The sequence below is a fragment of the Pelophylax lessonae genome, assembly GCF_965119305.1.
Source record: "Pelophylax lessonae genome assembly, chromosome: 1".
Taxonomy (NCBI): domain Eukaryota; kingdom Metazoa; phylum Chordata; class Amphibia; order Anura; family Ranidae; genus Pelophylax; species Pelophylax lessonae.
In genome coordinates, this window is record NC_138768.1 from 795,261,793 (window position 1) to 795,281,652 (window position 19,860).

General features: G+C 43.4%; 1 protein-coding gene across 7 annotated transcripts in view; it reads right to left on the reverse strand.

Moving 5' to 3' along the window:
- JAKMIP1 (janus kinase and microtubule interacting protein 1) overlaps positions 1–19,247 on the reverse strand; it is a 292,916-nt gene extending 273,669 nt beyond the window's left edge. For 5 of the 7 annotated variants that reach the window (XM_082266553.1, XM_082266552.1, XM_082266555.1 and 2 more), the window contains exon 1: positions 19,089–19,246. The gene's annotated coding sequence lies outside the window, so the exon portion shown is untranslated. Of the gene's footprint in view, positions 1–19,088 lie in introns of all 7 variants that reach the window. The other 2 variants (XM_082266556.1, XM_082266551.1) reach the window with 1 other exon arrangement.
- Between the last annotated feature and the right edge of the window lie 613 nt (positions 19,248–19,860).

Here is a 19,860-nt window from a genome sequence, read left to right on the forward strand (position 1 = left end):
GTTTCGGTCCAGAATTTTCATTTTGGTGCACCACTATTTCAAAAACGTCCTGTTCACACCTTGGAGTGAAAACGAAACATGCTGCATTTAAATGCACTGCAGAAAAACAAAATAAAATACTTCTGTTTCTACTGTGCAAAAAAAAAAAACACAACTATGCTATGCAACCCAAAAAAAAATGGATGTCAGTATTTCTAGATCCAGCCTAAAGGCTTGTACACACTTTAAAGGAAATCGGGCGAGAATTTTTCGTACGATTTTCGTATAGTGTGTACACAACTTTCCACAGCCGATTCCAAATTTTTGTACGAAAATTCTCGAAGGGACAAACTCCTAATTTTTCTCGTATGGGAATAAACAAATGATTTTCGTTTAATGTGTACTGTTTTCGTACGATTTTTGTACAAGTAATATCAGAGACCACTGTGGTACTCAGCAGAAGTGGCCCAAATCATGAAAAATAAAAAGCTAGCATTTTGTAATTATAAAAAAACCCAGAGCAATGAAGATAAGGAAATCTACAAGATTAGGCAGAAAGAGGCCAAGCAAGTTATAAGAACTTCTAAAGCGCAGGCAGAAGAAAAACTAGCTCAGTCTATGAAAAAGGGGGATAAGACATTCTTCAGATATATAAATGAAAAAAGGAAATTAAAACAAGGAATAACTAAATTAAAAACAAAGGACGGAAGGTATGTAGAAGAGAATAAAGGGCTAGCCGACTGCCTTAATGAATACTTCTGTTCAGTTTTTACAGAAGAAAAAGAAGGAGAAGGACCTCCACTTGAAAGGATGACTAATGAATCGTTTGATGCATGTGTCTTTACAGAGGAAGACGTTCTAAGATTGCTGTCTAAAGTGAAGACAAATAAGTCACAGGTCCTGATGAGATACACCCAAAATTATTAAAAGAGCTTAGTGGTGAGCTGGCAAAACCATTAACAGATTTATTTAACCAATCATTAGTAACAGGAGTCGTCCCGGAAGATTGGAAATTGGCAAATGTCATGCCCATTCACAAGAAAGGTAGTAGGGAGGAATCGAGCAACTATAGACCAGTGAGTCTGACATCAATAGTAGGCAAATTAATGGAAACCCTATTAAAGGATAGGATTGTGGAACATCTTAAATCCCATGGATTGCAAGATGAAAAACAACATGGGTTTACTTCAGGGAGATTATGTCAAACACATCTTATAGATTTTTTTGACTGGGTGACTAAAATAATAGACGGTGGACGTGCAGTAGACATTGCATATCTAGATTTTAGTAAGGCTTTTGACTCTGTCCCACATAGAAGACTTATCAATAAACTGCAGTCATTGAGCATGGACTCCCATATTGTTGAGTGGATTAGGCAGTGGCTGAGTGACAGACAACAGAGGGTTGTAGTCAATGGAGAACATTCAGAACAAGGTCATGTTACGAGTGGGGTACCTCAGGGATCTGTACTGGGACCAATTTTGTTTAATATCTTCATAAGTGATATTGCAAAAGGCCTCGATGGTAAGGTTTGTCTTTTTGCTGATGACACAAAGATATGTAACAGGGTTGATGTTCCTGGAGGGAAACGCCAAATGGAAAAGGATTTAGGAAAACTAGAAGAATGGTCAGAACTCTGGCAACTGAAATTTAATGTGGATAAGTGCAAAATAATGCACCTGGGGCGTAAAAACCCAAGGGCAGAATATAGAATATTTGACACAGTCCTGACCTCAGTATCTGAGGAAAGGGATTTAGGAGTAATTATTTCAGAAGACTTAAAGGTGGGAAGACAATGTAATAGAGCAGCACGAAATGCCAGCAGAATGCTTGGATGTATAGGGAGAGGTATAAGCAGTAGAAAGAGTGCTTATGCCGCTGTACAGAACACTGGTGAGACCTCACTTGGAGTATTGTGCACAGTACTGGAGGCCATATCTCCAGAAGGATATAGATACTCTAGAGAGAGTTCAGAGAAGAGCTACTAAACTAGTCCATGGATTGCAGGAAAAAACTTACCAGGAAAGGTTAAAGGACCTTAACATGTATAGCTTGGGAGAAAGAAGAGACACAGGGGATATGATAGAAACTTTTAAATACATAAAGGGAATCAACTCGGTAAAGGAGGAGAGCATATTTAAAAGAAGAAAAACTACCACAAGAGGACACAGTTTTAAATTAGAGGGGCAAAGGTTTAAAAGTAATATGAGTAATATGAGGAATTATTACTTTACTGAGAGAGTAGTGGATGCATGGAATAACCTTCCTGCAGAAGTGGTAGCTGCAAATACAGTGAAGGAGTTTAAGCATGCATGGGATAGGCATAAGGCTATCCTTCATATAAGATAGGACCAGGGACTATTCATAGGATTCAGATATATTGGGCAGACTAGATGGGCCAAATGGTTCTTATCTGCCGACACATTCTATGTTTCTATGTTTCTATCAGAAACAATAAACAACAAAAAAAAGCCTTTGACGTTCAAGAATTTTCGTTTATCGGTTCCAATTTGCTGTGAAACGAGGAAAATCGGACGATCGTTCCCCCCATTTTACTATAATGTGTACCCCACTTAAAGATCACCTAGTAGTACCTTATATCTAAGTATTAGGTACTACTAGACTAGTACTGAAGGCTCTCCACCTTTGCGTTTTTCAGGTGGATCTGATTGGAAGCTTCATGTAGGTCTATGGGTGGGTGGGCAGATGCGTCCATTTCCATCAGCTCACCACCCAGTCTAAACAGGTCAGAAAATAAAATGGAAAAGCTCTGCGTCCTCTTCCATTTATTTCGACCTAAATATGAGGATCAGCAGTAGTCTAATGTAAGTGGATACAAGTCTGTTTACATCCGTCTGCCCACAGAGCCAACACGAGTCCAGAACGCTTTAGTTTGTAATAGCAGAAAACAAGTGAATGGGCCCAGATATCACAGAACGGACACTGGTCCAATCCTGCTCTGATTCCGCAGGGGATCTGTAACCAGCTCCCTGGATGGAGCCCGCCTGTGTAAAACGTGACAGAGCCAGTGTGAGAGTCTCGTACTTCCAGGTTTCCTGCAGAACTACCGGGAGTCCTGACCGTACGTCTGTCCAATATCTAGATTTTATTATAAACACCTGCAGGCATTTTCCAAAAAAAACAAAACCAGTGCAAAGGACAATGAGAAAACATAGCAACCAAACAGGAATAATCTGACTATCAGACCACGCTCACAACGGCTCCTGCGGTTGGCTTATTTAGGCCTTATTCGCCACGCCGCTGAAGACCACACAACGCACAAAGGAGTGTGATTTCTGCACTCAGGAGTCACTGGTGATTGCATACAACCAGCAGCAGTCTGTACAAACCAATGACAGGCTCACAGACACGGCGGCTGCACGCACATCCACGTGTATAGATCCGTACAGGGACAGAGGAGCGGTCCTTATCTGCATGGAGCCCCCCCCCCCCCCCCCGTTCCTTTATAGATGGAACCACTCAGATGTGTGTATAGCCACGGCAGCTGTCACCCTGTCATTGATCTGTACACTAATATATGGAACCGTGAATAAAGTGCAAAATGATAAAACAATGTGCAAAATGTGAATAAAGGTCAAAATGTGCAAATAAATGCAATAGTGCAAAATAAGCAAACAATGAATAAAGTCCACTATATACAAATAAATGAGATGCAATGACTAAATAATAAAAGAACCACCACAAATAGTCCCTTATTATAATGCAAAGTCTTTGTACTGTTGATAGTGATTAAAGTGCTCGGTGCTGGAAAGATTCCTTTAAACAGTGCTTGAGTGCTCAAAAGTGCTCCTTCGAAGAACAGGATGGCCACTTACCAAACAGTATTGATCCCGAATTACAGGAATCAATATCGCATAAACTCCATCTCAAAGCATGAAGCCCCCATAGACAACCAAATCACGATAATGTTTCCTCGGTAGACTGCAATGGGCTATGAGAACCGGCCCTGATGGCATCAGAGAGGCAATCTCCACAGAAACATGTGTAGGAGAGAAGCAGGGAAAACCTCATACTACAATATAGCCAGATTGTCTTTATTCAAAAAAGAAAGCTGCACTTATATTCAGACAGTATATAAAAGTCATACATGTAAAATTCCCCAAAAGCTGGCATCCTCTAGGATTGGAGGTTTCTTCAATCCCAGAAGACGCCAGTTTTGGGGAAACACGTTGGGCGGAGTGTGTGTGACATTGCTTGCCAGCAGGTCGGGGGACGCCGTGGCCAGTGTGTTTTTACATTAATGAGGGAAAAGGGGAGCTTTTCGCTCCCCTTTTCTTATGGGATGGTGGTAGGAGAGAGATTCATTTAACCACTTAAGCCCCGGAAGATTTTACCCCCTTCCTGACCAGGGGGTATTTTGCGATTCGGCACTGCGTGACTTTAACGGACAATTGCGCGGTCGTGCAACGCTGTACCTAAACGAATTTGGCGTCCTTTTTTTCCCACAAACAGAGCTTTCTTTTGGTGGTATTTGATCACCTGTGCGATTTTTTGATCATGCGCTATAAACAAAAAAAGAGCGTACATTTTGCAAAAATAGCAATATTTTTCACTTTTTTTTATATGAAATTCCCCCCCAAAAAAATGTAAAAATCAAAATTTTTTAACATTTTCGGCCAATTTGTTTTATGCTACCTATGTTTGGTAAAAAAAAATCGCAAAAAGCGTATTTTGATTGGTTTGCGTAAAAGTTATCGCGTTTACTAACAAAGGGAAAGATTTTTGTCATTTTTGTTGTTTTTTTTTTAACGCGTAATGGCGGTGATCTGCGATTTTTTTTGCGGTACTGCGACATTGCAGCGGACAGATCGGACCCTTGACTGACATTTTTGACACTTTTGGGGTTACCAGTGACATTACTGCAGTAATCAGTGCTATATATATGCACTGTTACTGTAAAAATACACTGGTAGTGAAGGGGTTAACTTTATTTGAGAGGGAGGGGCTGTGTGTGTCCCTAGGGGCGTGCTTTCTACTGTGATTGGCTGTGGCTTGAGCTGTAAGGACACTGATCAACGGATCTACATAGTAGATCCGTGTGATCAGTGTTTTTACACTGAGGAGAATGACAGGCAGCTTGTTTACACAAGCTGCCTGACATTCTCCCTCTCCCTCGCCGATCGCAGAGTGGCCGGCGGACATCGGGTCCGCCGGTCACACGCGCGGGGGGGGTCCGTGACCACGCAGGAGCGCGCCTCCAGGGGACGCGCGCTCGCTCCCTAGACCCTCACAAGCAAGCGATGTAGCCCTACGTCAGTTTACCTGTGAGGGGCTGGCGGCGACGTAGATAGTAGTGCGGCGGTCGGCAAGTGGTTAAATTTAATCCAATAAAGATTAATTTATGTCTGTGATTTAGCTCTGTCACTCTGAGGTAAGCGGTCAGGCTGACCTTTTGGCTCGGAGTTCAAATTAGCCCCCTTCCCGCTCAAATTTCCCGCTCTTTAGGCTGGTATCTGGGCAGAACAGGCCGAGTATCTGGAGAGTTTAGTCTTAACCCTATTTTTAGTTTGGAATAAGGCCTCTTCCCACTCTTTTCTCCCGCCTGGATGCCCACCGGTTTGTTCCAGAACTGGTTCTGGGGGTATTAAAGCAGGTATCCCAGCTATCAGAGCTCAATCACCTCAGAATCATAGACTGTGGTGTTCCCCTCCCTCCCCTTGGTTTGTCGCAGCCAAATTATTACATGGTAGGGTCACCTCTGCTTTGGCAGAGGGGGACAGAGTGTATGATATCTTTGGTTTTAGGGTCCTTTCACACGGCCGCTCCGTGTGAAAGGTCCGCTGCGGGACTTTTTTTTTTCCACGGAGCGGATGACATTTCTGTCATCCGCTCCGTGTGCCCGCATATCATCCCATCCGTTTGCTGATGATATGCGGACATAATGTAAGTATATGGCATTGCGGATGTCAGCGGATGACACTGCTGACATCCGATTTTCCTTCCTTTCCGTTTTTTACACGGAAGAAAAAATGGGGTTCTGTTCCATTCGTAAAAATGGAACAGAACTGAAAGGAGGAAAATCGGATGTCAGCGGATGGTATTCCGCTGACATCCGCAATGCCATTCACTTACATTATGTCCGCAAATCATCCGCAAACGGATTGGATGATTTGCGGACACACGGAGCGGCCATGTGAAAGGACCCATATACGTTGGGTGATAAGGTAAACAAAATCTGTTGTTTATACAAGCTGAGTTGTAGTAACTGGGTCGTTTAAGTTTTGTTATGATGTTTGATGTGTTTTATTTACTAAAAGTTGAAACCAGTGAGTGCCGGTTCACACATGTGCGGCTGCGGCGATCGCATGTAATATCGGAGCGCACTGCTCCTTCATTACATGCGATCGGGTGTTCGATGCGAATTCAGCCATACACTTTGTATGGCAAAATTCGCATTGCACCCGTAGTAAAGTCGCACAGGACCCTTTTTTGGAGCCGCATCAGGATCGGATCACATAGTGGTTCACACTTGTGCGATCTGATCCTGTGCGAACTGTAAGATCGCACTGCGATATGAGATCAAAATGGGGGTGTCGTTAACATTACATTGACACCCCCAGCGTATCGCATATGGAAGTGTGAACTGCCAAGGGTGCGTTTGCGATGCGGGAACAGGCTGCGAATTCGCAGCCTTCCCGCATCGCATAAGTGTGAACCGAGCCTAATAAATGTCTGCGGCCTTATTTATCCAACTCAATGTCTGGTGTTATTATTTATGGTTTTATAATAAATTGTTGGTATTTTTTATTATTACTATTACTACTATTACGGCCTACCATCCCATGCCTTTTATATACTGTCTGAATGTAAGTGCAGCTTTCTTTTTTGAATAAAGACAATCTGGCTACATTGTAGTATGAGGTTTTCCCTGCTTCCCTCTTACACATGTTTCTGTGGAGATTGCCTCTCTGATGTCATCAGGGCCGGTTCTCATAGTCCATTGCAGTCTAACGAGGACACATATTATTGTGTTTTGGTTGTCTTTGGGAGCTTCTTGCCTTGAGATGGAGTTTATGCAATCTTGATTCCTGTAATTCGGGATCAATACTGTTTGGTAAGTGGCCATCCTGTTCTTTGAAGGAGCATTTTTGAGCACTTAAGCACTGTTTAACCTCTTCTGGACCGCTCCACGCAGATATACTGCGGCAAGGCGGCCCTCCTGCGTGAAATCATGTACCGGTGCGTGATTTCGTGTACCGGGTCTGGGGCGCACGCACGCCGTCAGTGACCTGCTTCCGCTGTGATTGGAAACAGCAGGAGCCAATCAGCGGGTCCGGCAGACCCAATGTTCGCCGGTAACCCTCGACTGTTTTTAGGAGAGGCAGAACGGCGGTCTGCCTATGTAAACGCCATTCTGTAAGAGAGGAAGATGGAGATCTTGTGTTACTGCTAAGGAGGAATATGAATCTCTGTCTTCCCCCAGTTAAAGCATCCCCCACACACACAGTTAGAAAGCACTCCCTAGGAGCACATTTAACTGCACCTGATATTAACCCCTTCCCTGCCAGTGTCATTAGTACAGTTACAGTGCTTATTTTGAACACTGATCACTGTATTAGTGTCACCGGTTTCCAAAAAAGTGTCAGTTAGTGTCCACTTTGTCCGCCACAATGTCGCAGTCCCACTAAAAATTGCTGATCGCCACCATTACTAGTAAAAAAATAAAAATAAAAAAATTATTCCATAAAAATATTGTATCGTTTGTAGACGCGATAACTTTTGTGCAAGCCAATCAATATACGCTTATTGGGATTTTTTTTTTTTTTTTTTTACCAAAAACATCTAGCAGAATACATATTGGCCTAAACTGATAAAGAAATTTGATTTTTTACATTTTTTCATTGGGTATGTTTTATATCATAAAGTAAAAATTATTGTTTTTTAATTTAAAGTGCAAAAATAAAAACAGCAGCGGTGATCAAATACCACCAAAAGAAAGCTCTATTTGTAGGAAAAAAAGGACATTGATTATTTTTGTGTACAGTGTCGCACGACCGCACAATTGTCAGTTAAAGTAACACAGTGTCGTATTGCAAAAAATGGCCTGGTCATTAAAGAGGAAGTAAACCCTCCTTGGGAAGTTGTACCTATAGGTAAGCCTATGATAAGGCTTACCTATAGGTACTGTAAATATCTCCTAAACATGTACCGTTTAGGAGATATTTACCTTTAATGCAGCCAGTGACGTCACTGGCGCATGCGCTCTGAAGGAACGGCTGATCGTGCCGTTCCTTCAGAGCCCCGTGCCGTGACTGTCGGCTCCCGCGCGCGTGCGCGGGAGTGACGTCACCGCGGCTCCGGCCAATCAGATGGCCGGATGCCGCGATCCCGGAAGACGGGCGACTGAACATGTCGCTCGTCATACAGGTGAGTGAGCGGCACGGCGGGGGCTCGTTCTAAGGTAAGTATTTCATAATGAGCTAGTATGCGATGCATACTAGCTTATTATGTGTTTCTCTTGCAGGTTGTAAAAAAAAAAAAAAAAATGTAAACGAGTTTACAACCTCTTTAAGGGGGTAAACCTTCCAGGGCTGAAGCCCCGAGCACTTTAATCACCATCAACTGCGCAAGGACTTTGCATTATATTAAGGGACTTTTTGTGGCGGTCCTTTTATTATTTGAAGTCATTGCATCACATTTATTTTTATATTCTGGACTTTATTCATTTATTGCTTATTTTGCACTATTGCATTTATTTGCACATTTTGACCTTTATTCACAATTTGCTTATTTTGCACTCAATTCATGATTCCATATATTAGTGATTTTTAGGATTGATTTGTTTTACCACATTCGCTTGTCAAATTAATTTAAAGGGACAGTGCGCTTTTTTGTATTTGAGATTTGTTACCGGCCCGGTGTCTGGGTTGCCTGAGTTGCAGCAGTCCACCATATTTTCTCTCTCCTTTTTTTTGAGCTTAGCGCAGGAATTTTTTTCTCTTTAATACCATTGATCTGTACACTCCTGGGTATAGAAATCTCGCTCCTGTGTACACCGTGCAGCCGCGTGACTGAGGAGGAATTATCTGAGACCTCTAAACAAACGTTATGCCTCCCAATCAAGTTCTAACACATAAAGGCTAAGTTCCAGAAACCATCCCATGCACTCAAAGCGCCCCATAGCTATTAATCTGTTCAGTTTTCCACAATTCATTGTATTGTCATACCTGCAGGCCATTTGGGTTCCCATGGAAGCCTGTCAGAAAATCTCCCAGTCCTCATGGCCTGGCTTATTGTTAGGACGTGAAAAGAGTTGGGCGGCCACTCCCAGCATGACAAGGGTGAAAACCAAGTTTTTACATCCTAGCAACAAGGCAGGACATGAGGGTTGCTAACTGAGAGTTTTTCAGCCAGGCTTCTGGGGGGGGCCCTAATGGCCTACAGGTATGACCATAACATTAATGAACATTTTACAACTCAAGGACCACCCGCCCGCAATATACTGTGGACAGGTGGCCCGTACAGACACAGTGACGTACCTGGCCGGTTCCGGGTACAGGGAGCGCACGCTCCCGCCCACAGACTCCTGCTGTGATTGGACACAGGGGGATTTTGTCATCAGATACCGGCCAATGATTCATGGCTGGGACCTGCTGATCAGCTGTGTCCAGTCAACACAGGGCTCTGTACAGAGGGAACAATGGGATTGATTTACTAAAGGTAAATAGACTGTGCACTCTGCAAGTGCACTTGCTCCAGTTTAGTAAATGAGGTAAAGCTTCACTCTGCAAAGAATACCCAATCACATGCCAGGGAAATAAAAAAAAACACAATTTTTTCTTGCACATGATTGGATGATGGAAGTCAGCAGAGCTTCTGCTCATTTACTAAGGTCTGGAGCAATTGCTCCTGCAGAGTGCACCGTCTGTTTGTCTTTAGTAAATCAACTCCAATCTGCAAAGCAGGGAGAAGAAACAAAGAGATACTTAGTAAAACACAGCACACATTACACAAATGTACATTTGTTAAGCACACAGTCAGTCCCGGTTCACACTACCGTGACTTGGCCGCCCGACAAGTCGCAGTCCATTCAGTGCAATTGGAACCATTCTAATAGGAGCGACTCAAGTCGCTCCGACTTAGAAAATAGTTCCTGCACTACTTTTGATCGAAGTCGGAGCGACTTGCATTAACTTCCATTATGTGAAGTCCGTGCAACTCGCGCCGAAGTCGTGGTGCACGGCGACTTCACTAATCGCCCCCGAAGTTGTGTCGCCATAGTGTGAACCGACTCTTAACCCCTTGATTACCTGAGATGTTAACCCCTTCATAGCCAGTGTACAGTACAGCGACAGAGTATAGTAATATCACTGTATTAGTGCCGGTTCACATTGGTGCGATGTGAGAACCCTGCAAATCCACTGCGGATTCCCACATCGCACACGACTCGCAGGCAGTTCACACTGCCATATGCGAACCGCTGGGAGTGTCATTACAAAGTTAACTACACCCCCCGATTAGTTCACAAACCGAAGCGCGAACTGTAAGTTCGGACAGGAATGAGATTGCATAGGTGTGAACACCCATGCAATCTGATTCTGGTGCGGACCAAAAAAAGGGCTCTGTGACCAAATGCGATGCAAATTCAGCCATGCAATCTGTATTGTTGAATTTGCATCGCACAGACATCGCATGTGATTTGCACAGCAGTGTGGTGCGAATCAGTGTTAATTTTGGCAGCAAATTTCAATTTAGTTTTAGTCTTAGTCTTAGGACTAAAATGGCATTTTAGTTTTAGTCCCATTTTAGTCTTCTGCAAGTGTTTTAGTTTTAGTCGTATTTAGTCGACTAAAACGTCCTACATTTTAGTCATCTATAATCGAATGGGTGTAGTTCAATTGTAATTTGTAATGCATTACTAAGCATTTCTCTACAATTTCCAAACTCATTATATACTACTGCTGGTCCTGGAGTGAAAAATCTAATATGTTATTATTTATGGTATTAAGCTTTGAGCATGCACCAGTGTTAATTTTGGCAGCAAATTTCAATTTAGTTTTAGTTATAGTCTTTTGACTAAAATGCCATGTTGGTTTTAGTCATATTTTAGTCATCTGAATAATTTTAGTCGTATTTTAGTCGACTAAAATTGTGTTAATTTAGTCGACTAAAACGTTTTAGTCGGTTTTAGTCGACGAAATTAACACTGGTGTGAATTACATGCGATGTCTGATATCGCATATGTGTAAACCGGCCCTGAATGTCACTGGTGATGTGATTGTCAGTTGGTCAGTTCCCCCCAGTGTCATAGTCTCCCACTGCCCGCTATCACTGTCCCATTATAAGTCGCTGATCACCACCATTAGTGGTATAAAAAAATAATAAAAATTCAAGTATATATATCTCATAGTTTATAGACGCTATGACTTTCACACACACACCAATCAATATACAACTTGTTGGGATTTTTTTTTACCAAAGACGTAGCAGAATAAGTTTTGTCCAAAATTTATGGAGAAATTCAATTTTTTTTTTTATTGGATATTTTTTATAACAGAAAGTAGAACAATTTTCAAAATCTTTGGTATTTTTTAGTTTATATAATAAAAAAGTAAAAAACACAGTGGTGATCAAACACCAACAAAAGAAAGCTCTATTTGTGTGAAAAAATGATATAAATTTCCTTTGTGTACAGAGTTATATAACTGTGCAATTACCAGTTAAAGTAGCGCAGTGCTGAATAGCAAAAAATGGCTGGGTAATGAAGGGGGCAAAACCTTCCGGAGCCCAAGTGGTTAATATCTACCAGGGCCCCCTGACTGCATAGGATATTTTCTGGGAAAGGTGAACTTAGCCTTTAGGGCTCTTGCACATGGGCACCTGCGTGGCAGCAATGTAAATTCCAGCATATTTCCACTGACAAGGTGCTGCGTACACCTATAGACACCTATAGACAATGAATGGCTGTATGTTGGTATACACAGGTAGGTTCTGTTGTTAGAATAGGCCTGTACCCTGCACAAGTGTATACCGACAGCCATACACACTCATGTCTATGGGCGGCTGTACGCAGCACCTGGGCTTCCTGGATGGGAAAACTACGCTGGAATTTACATTGCTTGGGCTCAGGCGCCCGTGTGCAGGAGCCCTTAAAGGCCAAGTTCACCTTTTTCAGGAAACAGCCTATGCAGTCAGGACATGCCAGGACAAGGTCACCCAGCGCCCAAGGCAAAGATGCCAAACTGCACCCCCCACCCCTGTTCATCCTGTACAAACTTAGAGGATCCTACCCCCAGCAGTCGCTTACCTGCTAAAATCACTGCCGCTGTCACTACTGTCAGTCTTACAACAGAAGAAAGGCACCCCCCATCCCTACAGTAAACCACTGCGCCCAGGGCAACCGTCACCTCCTGCCCACTCCTTGTCCTGGTCCTGCCTGCAGACTTCCTGGGCGGGGGAAAACACACCGCAATTTATGTTGCAATGAATCATGGGTACTTACACTTACAAGCGTTCTCCGCTCTGGATGCACAGAATTCTATTCGCTCTAAACTCAGGTGAACGCAAAGGATGAATTCTAACCCAACGCGCCCACTCATACCACAAATTGCACATTTACTGTGCGATTTTCTGTGCGCAGTGATGTGCATTTTACGTGCATTTACATGCATTTGTGGTGCGTTTTTTCTTTTGAGGTCACTTCCGTCTTTTTTTATGTGCACTGCAGTGCGTTGTGGTGCATTTACATGCATTTCTGTGCATTTGCAGTACTGGTGAACTGCTACCAGTTTTTTCAGAGCAAATAGCGGTACTTTTCCCCAAGTACTCGCTGATACCAATTACGATACCTATTTTTTTGTGCGTTGTGATTTGAGCCCATACAACAAAATACACCGGTATTGGTGCTGATAACTAAGCATTTCCACCAGTGATCGACCGATATCGTTTTTTTAATGCCAATATCAATATTTTGGTCATCGGATATCGGTATCGGCCGATATCTGCTGATATTTTCGGACATGTAAAAAATCATTTATTTTTTTTTGTAAAGGGTTCTCTTGTGGAGGGATCTGGGGGGCACCAAAAAGCATTCAAAACGCCAAGTTTGGCTGTTTTAAATGCTGTCAGTTTTTTTAGTTTGGCGCCAAGTACCGAGTGTCATGACATCACTTCCGGGTTTTTTACATGGAGACGCAGTACACCGGGTCTTCTGTACGGCAGCGGTGGTGGTAGGATGCCCAGGTCTCCCGGTGGGACGTCTATATCTGTGTCCATACGTCTATATCTGTGTTCATACGTCTATATCTGTGTCCATGCGTCTATATTTGTGTCCATGCGTCTATATCTGTGTCCATGTGTCTATATCTGTGTTCATACGTCTATATCTGTGTCCATACGTCTATATCTGTGTCCATGCGTCTATATCTGTGTCCATGCGTCTATATTTGTGTCCATACGTCTATATCTGTGTCCATGCGTCTATATCTGTGTCCATGTGTCTATATCTGTGTTCATACGTCTATATCTGTGTCCATGCGTCTATATTTGTGTCCATACGTCTATATCTGTGTCCATGCGTCTATATCTGTGTCCATGTGTCTATATCTGTGTTCATACGTCTATATCTGTGTCCATGCGTCTATATCTGTGTCCATACGTCTATATCTGTGTCCATACGTCTATATCTGTGTCCATGCGTCTATATCTGTGTTCATACGTCTATATCTGTGTCCATACGTCTATATCTGTGCCCATCCCTCTATATCTGTGTCCATACGTCTATATCTGTGTCCATACGTCTATATCTGTGTCCATACGTCTATATCTGTGCCCATACGTCTATATCTGTGTCCATGCGTCTATATCTGTGTTCATACGTCTATATCTGTGTCCATGCGTCTATATCTGTGTCCATACGTCTATATCTGTGTCCATGCGTCTATATCTGTGTCCATACGTCTATATCTGTGTCCATGCGTCTATATCTGTGTCAATGCGTCTATATCTGTGTTCATACGTCTATATTTGTGTCCATGCGTCTATATCTGTGTCCATGTGTCTATATCTGTGTCCATGCGTCTATATCTGTGTCCATGTGTCTATATCTGTGTCCATACATCTATATCTGTGTCCATACGTCTATATCTGTGTCCATACATCTATATCTGTGTCCATACGTCTATATCTGTGTCCATGCGTCTATATCTGTGCCCATACGTCTATATCTGTGTCCACGCGTCTATATCTGTGTTCATACGTCTATATCTGTGTCCATGCGTCTATATCTGTGTCCATGCGTCTATATCTGTGTCCATGCGTCTATATCTGTGTCCATACATCTATATCTGTGTCCATGCATCTATATCTGTGTCCATACATCTATATCTGTGTTCATACGTCTATATCTGTGTCCATACGTCTATATCTGTGTCCATACATCTATATCTGTGTCCATACGTCTATATCTGTGTCCATGCGTCTATATCTGTGCCCATACGTCTATATCTGTGTCCACGCGTCTATATCTGTGTTCATACGTCTATATCTGTGTCCATACCTCTATATCTGTGTCCATGCGTCTATATCTGTGTCCATGCGTCTATATCTGTGTCCATACATCTATATCTGTGTCCATACATCTATATCTGTGTTCATACGTCTATATCTGTGTCCATACGTCTATATCTGTGTCCATACATCTATATCTGTGTCCATACGTCTATATCTGTGTCCATGCGTCTATATCTGTGCCCATACGTCTATATCTGTGTCCACGCGTCTATATCTGTGTTCATACGTCTATATCTGTGTCCATGCGTCTATATCTGTGTCCATGCGTCTATATCTGTGTCCATGCGTCTATATCTGTGTCCATACATCTATATCTGTGTCCATGCATCTATATCTCTGTCCATACATCTATATCTGTGTTCATACGTCTATATCTGTGTCCATACGTCTATATCTGTGTTCATACGTCTATATCTGTGTCCATGCGTCTATATCTGTGTCCATGTGTCTATATCTGTGTCCACCCCTCTATATCTGTGTCTATACGTCTATATCTGTGTCCATACGTCTATATCTGTGTCCATACGTCTATATCTGTGTCCATACGTCTATATCTGTGTCCATGCGTCTATATCTGTGTTCATACGTCTATATCTGTGTCCATGCGTCTATATCTGTGTTCATACATCTATATCTGTGTCCATGCGTCTATATCTGTGTCCATGCGTCTATATCTGTGTCCATACGTCTATATCTGTGTCCATGCGTCTATATCTGTGCCCATACGTCTATATCTGTGCCCATACGTCTATATCTGTGCCCATACGTCTATATCTGTGCCCATACGTCTATATCTGTGTCCAGCGTCTATATCTGTGTTCATACGTCTATATATCTGTGTCCATGCGTCTATATCTGTGTCCATACGTCTATATCTGTGTCCATGCGTCTATATCTGTGCCCATACGTCTATATCTGTGCCCATACGTCTATATCTGTGCCCATACGTCTATATCTGTGCCCATACATCTATATCTGTGTCCAGCGTCTATATCTGTGTTCATACGTCTATATATCTGTGTCCATGCGTCTATATCTGTGTCCATGCGTCTATATCTGTGTCCATGTGTCTATATCTGTGTCCATGTGTCTATATCTGTGTCCACCCCTCTATATCTGTGTCCATGCGTCTATATATGTGTCCATACTTCTATATCTGTGTCCATGCGTCTATATCTGTGTCCATACGTCTATATCTGTGTCCATATGTCTATATCTGTGTCCATACGTCTATATCTGTGCCCATACGTCTATATCTGTGCCCATACATCTATATCTGTGTCCAGCGTCTATATCTGTTTTCATACGTCTATATATCTGTGTCCATGCGACTATATATCTGTGTCCATGCGTCTATATCTGTGTCCATGCGTCTATATCTGTGTCCATGTGTCTATATCTGTGTCCATGTGTCTATATCTGTGTCCACCCCTCTATATCTGTGTCCATGCGTCTATATCTGTGTCCATACGTCTATATCTGTGTCCATGCGTCTATATATCTGTGTCCATACATCTATATCTGTGTCCACCCCTCTATATCTGTGTCCATGCGTCTATATCTGTGTCCATACGTCTATATCTGTGTCCATGCGTCTATATTTGTGTCCATACGTCTATATCTGTGTCCATGCGTCTATATCTGTGTCCATGTGTCTATATCTGTGTTCATACGTCTATATCTGTGTCCATGCGTCTATATCTGTGTCCATACGTCTATATCTGTGTCCATACGTCTATATCTGTGTCCATGCGTCTATATCTGTGTTCATACGTCTATATCTGTGTCCATACGTCTATATCTGTGTCCATACGTCTATATCTGTGTCCATGCGTCTATATCTGTGTCAATGCGTCTATATCTGTGTTCATACGTCTATATCTGTGTCCATGCGTCTATATCTGTGTCCATGCGTCTATATCTGTGTTCCTACATCTATATCTGTGTCCAAGCGTCTATATCTGTGTTCATACGTCTATATCTGTGTTCATACGTCTATATCTGTGTCCATGCGTCTATATCTGTGTCCATGCGTCTATATCTGTGTCCATACGTCTATATCTGTGCCCATACGTCTATATCTGTGTCCACGCGTCTATATCTGTGTCCACGCGTCTATATCTGTGTTCATACGTCTATATCTGTGTCCATGCGTCTATATCTGTGTCCATGCGTCTATATCTGTGTCCATACGTCTATATCTGTGCCCATACGTCTATATCTGTGTCCATGCATCTATATCTGTGTCCATGCATCTATATCTGTGTCCATACATCTATATCTGTGTTCATACGTCTATATCTGTGTCCATACATCTATATCTGTGTTCATACGTCTATATCTGTGTCCATGCGTCTATATCTGTGTCCATGCGTCTATATCTGTGTCCATGCGTCTATATCTGTGCCCATACGTCTATATCTGTGTCCACGCGTCTATATCTGTGTCCATGCGTCTATATCTGTGTCCATGCGTCTATATCTGTGTCCATCCCTCTATATCTGTGTCCATACGTCTATATCTGTGTCCATACGTCTATATCTGTGTCCATACGTCTATATCTGTGTCCATCCCTCTATATCTGTGTCCATACGTCTATATCTGTGTCCATACGTCTATATCTGTGTCCATACGTCTATATCTGTGTCCATGCGTCTATATCTGTGTTCATACGTCTATATCTGTGTCCATACGTCTATATCTGTGTCCATACGTCTATATCTGTGTCCATCCCTCTATATCTGTGTCCATACGTCTATATCTGTGTCCATACGTCTATATCTGTGTCCATACGTCTATATCTGTGTCCATGCGTCTATATCTGTGTTCATACGTCTATATCTGTGTCCATGCGTCTATATCTGTGTCCATGCGTCTATATCTGTGTCCATACGTCTATATCTGTGCCCATACGTCTATATCTGTGCCCATACATCTATATCTGTGTCCAGCGTCTATATCTGTGTTCATATGTCTATATATCTGTGTCCATGCGTCTATATATCTGTGTCCATGCGTCTATATCTGTGTCCATGCGTCTATATCTGTGTCCATGTGTCTATATCTGTGTCCATACATCTATATCTGTGTCCACCCCTCTATATCTGTGTCCATGCGTCTATATCTGTGTCCATACTTCTACATCTGTGTCCATGCGTCTATATCTGTGTCCATACGTCTATATCTGTGTCCATATGTCTATATCTGTGTCCATACGTCTATATCTGTGCCCATACGTCTATATCTGTGCCCATACATCTATATCTGTGTCCAGCGTCTATATCTGTGTTCATATGTCTATATATCTGTGTCCATGCGTCTATATATCTGTGTCCATGCGTCTATATCTGTGTCCATGCGTCTATATCTGTGTCCATGTGTCTATATCTGTGTCCATGTGTCTATATCTGTGTCCATACATCTATATCTGTGTCCACCCCTCTATATCTGTGTCCATGCGTCTATATCTGTGTCCATACGTCTATATCTGTGTCCATACGTCTATATCTGTGTCCATGCGTCTATATCTGTGTCCATGTGTCTATATCTGTGTCCATATGTCTATATCTGTGTCCACCCCTCTATATCTGTGTCCATGCGTCTATATCTGTGTCCATGCGTCTATATCTGTGTCCATACGTCTATATCTGTGTCCATACGTTTATTTCCAATTGAGAAGAGTCCTATAAACGCATGTGTGTCACTACCTGTGTAAATGAGGCCTCAGTTGCTAAGCGTTCGCTGACACGTCTGGAGCCGGGTGCAGGCGGCCAATGTTAGTGAATGGAGATGCGGCGGCTGTACGCACTTCATGTCTTGGACCCGCCCCCGCACACCTGTATCCGTACAGGCGCCGCATCTCCATTCACTAACATAGGCCACCTGGCGCCTGCACCCAGCTCCAGACGTGTCAGCGGTTGCCGTGGGCGTTTATGAGGTCTCACCGCTGCTATGGGTGACGGCTCGGATTGATGCTTAGGGTGCAGTATCCCTTAGCAACCAATCAGAATCTAACTTTCGCCAGCCGGAATCTGACAACCTGGTTGCTATGGCGATCTTGACATCCTGTACATTCCTTCCATTACAGGCAGAGCTCAGCACATAGCCGGCTGACAATAGTATAAGGGTGGCTCTTCTCCCCCCACCCCCCCCCATCCTCCATGTGTCCTATATATATATATATATCCATCCTCCAGGTGTATGTACACCCCCCATGTACAGGGGACAGCCCTGACATACAATGTCATCCCAGCCACACCCTCCTGTCACACAGATCTGCTTATCAGTCCCTGCCAGACTTCCCCAGTCATCATCACAGGGACTGATCATAGGACTATGGAGGGGGGATAATAGGACTATGGGGGGGGGGGGGTCATCCTGGCATTGCCATGGAGCTGGCTGCACCCCCCCCCCCTCCCCATAATGGGTGTGCCCAGTCGCCTGGCACACACAGTGTAGAGTAGACGGTGCTGAGGAGATCATACCATTACCCGGCCAGCTTGGAGGGTGAGGTCCTCCTTGAAGAATACCTTTCCCCCCACCCCCGCCTGTCCCCGACATCCTGCCATGGCACTTACAGGGAAGGCTGCTGCTGGTGAGGTCACAGGAGCCGGGAGACGCGGAGGAGTGACAAGGAGCCCTCCATTCACCATCCCGTCTGGAGGAGCTGTCCCTCTGTGCTCGGTGCTGCTGCTGCTGCAGTGCTGTCTGTGCTCCGAGCCTGGGAACAGCCTGCACCACGTGTGTGTCATACCGGGACTCAGCTAGGGCCGGCGGCGACACCTGCTGGTCACACAGCGAACAGCAGCGCTGCCCTGCCTGAGAGAGCTACAGCAGTGCTGGTGAACTGTAGTAAATACATAGGAGGGAGGCTGACCATTGTATGAGGGATATATAATATTGAACCCTACGGACTAAGACTGGGATGCCATTAAAGTTCATGTGTGTGTTAGGGCAGGCGTCCCAAAACTTTTGACAATATATGGTATCATCATTACAGAGTACCCCCATGATGTATATACCATTTAGGCCCCTTTCACACTAGTGCGACTTGTCCCGCGATTTTGGACCGCAAAATCGCGTGACAAGTCGTTTTCCATTATTTTCAATGAGCCCCATTCATATCAGTGCGTTTTGAAGTCGCACCGACTTCAAAGTAGTTCCTGCACTACTTTGGCACCATTTGATTGCGTTTTGAGCCATAGCCATTGCTTTCAAAATCGCGTCAAAACCGCACCGCAAAATCACAGCAAAATCGCTGTAAAATCGATTCGCATAAGTGTGAAAGGGGCCTTAGGCTTGGTTCACATCTGTACAGTTTGCTTTCGATCCGTTTCCGACGTGCTTTTG